Raw genomic sequence first — 1989 nt, 5'->3', positions numbered from 1 at the left:
TACTTATATATATAAAAGGCCTACTGGAAGGAACTTTAAAACGTACTAAACACTATCCTCGAGTGTCCAAGGTTTCTTTCTACAGGGGTTTGTCAGGACAACCTCGCATTTTTTTCTACAAATAAATGTTGTCTAAATATTCGAAAGCACAAAGTATTTGATGCCCAAATAAGATCTCATCGCTATGCCTAACCCACACCGGTTTTTATGAATAATAGTGCACCTTCTCCAAGTGATGTCACCTCAAGTAATAACACGAAGCTGGATACTCCAGACTAGATGAAAGACAAAGAAACCACAAGAAAGATATACAACATATGAAAATGGGCAATTGAGGAGCGGAAAATTATGTTCTCAACTTCCAATAACTCAGTGTTTGATATGTAATGGAGAACTTAATTGAACCTTTGAATATGAATGTCTCTCACATCGAGATGAAGTGTTAGTGGCCCTTTGATTTCTGATAACTTTGAAGTAAAATAAAATTAAGTGAAACAACTGTTCTTTATAAAAATTTGTATGAAAAGTTTTAATTTTATCTGGACAAACATACAGCAAAATCTTTAAAAAAAAAATCTATTGGTTCTTATAAGATAGCGGTTGAATGTTTGGCACTTGGCAGGATGCCCCATCCCCAGTTTGGAGAAACCGATAAAAAAAAAAAAAAAAAAAAAAAAAAGACAACCGCTCTTTATAAAATAGAAGACAAAAAAAAAAAAAACTAGAGATTTCTTTAGTATGAACCACAAGATAGATATCTAAATGGTCAATTAAAGATAGGGAAATTATGTTCTCAACTTCTTTACAAACTCGGTGTTTGAGACGTAAAGGGGAACTTAGAGGAAATACTCCAATATCTATGCATCTCAGAGATGCAAGTATTAACCACAGGAAAGGTGCTCCTTTATTTCTGTGAAACTCAATTGATAAAAACAAAGATTCACCACAAAAATCACACTTAGTCTATGGACTAAACTACTTAATATATCCACAAGTGTTTGGAAGTTAGTTTTCTTTGCAAAATATCTTATATACAAGGTATTTTGTCTTAGTTTGTTCCCTATAGACTGAAACAATTGTCGATTTTTAAGAAATTTTACAAATGTACTTCCTGTGTCTGGCAGTGTTCTTGGGTTTTGCATCGCAGAGAAAAAAACGTTTTAACAATGAACAGTCCGATTCTGACCAAAGCTAACACTTATAGCCTAACATCACAAGTTTGAGAAGTTTTCTCACCGCACAAGTAAAAGGATTCGACGTATAAAATCAGCAGTAGGTTCTTTTGACAAGATAAGCGCGTTCGGAATCAATGTTTCTGTTTAGAGCACAATTGAACTATGGTACTCGATTTTTGCATTTTAAACTTTTATTCAAGCCATTTTATGAATATAAAAATAATTTTATGAAAAAAATCAGGTTCTCTACAGTGCAGTATACTGTGAACTAAGTCACTGTAAAGAGGCATGCCAACCCCTTCCGGTGTACCGTTGTGGGTACTCGACTAGAGCAGGCTTCAAGGTTTTAATTCAGCGCCTTTTAAAATTTGTTTGGAAAACAGTTTAAATATTACACGCAGTCGGCATAAAGTTGCCGATGAAGGTCTATTCGAGCCGACAAATGACGTCATTTTGGGGGCCAATAAATCTGCCAAAAGGTTAGGTTGTCGAGAACCTAAAATTGTAATTGAAAATTGTAAGAAAAAAAAAACCAACAAATTTGCACTGTAGCAGGAATTTATTCACTATACATAATTTATTCACTATACATTGTAAGACTAAAAAACGAATTTAATAAAAAAGAATGGATCTGTTATTTCGGTTCCAGCGTATGGCGGCAGAAGCCAAAGTATGCAAATGACCGAGCAGTGTACAAGGTCGCGTTCTATTTTGAATTTTTAAAATTTACATGTATAATACAGAAAAAAATCAAGCAATGAAGATTAAAATAAGAGGGTCGTTTCAAAAGTAAAACGTTTTTTTTTTTGTTAAA

Source organism: Euprymna scolopes, chromosome 30 (assembly GCF_053919585.1).
Source record: "Euprymna scolopes isolate OS-2025 chromosome 30, ASM5391958v1, whole genome shotgun sequence".
NCBI classification, from domain to species: domain Eukaryota; kingdom Metazoa; phylum Mollusca; class Cephalopoda; order Sepiida; family Sepiolidae; genus Euprymna; species Euprymna scolopes.
Note: the sequence above shows the minus strand (reverse complement) of the source record.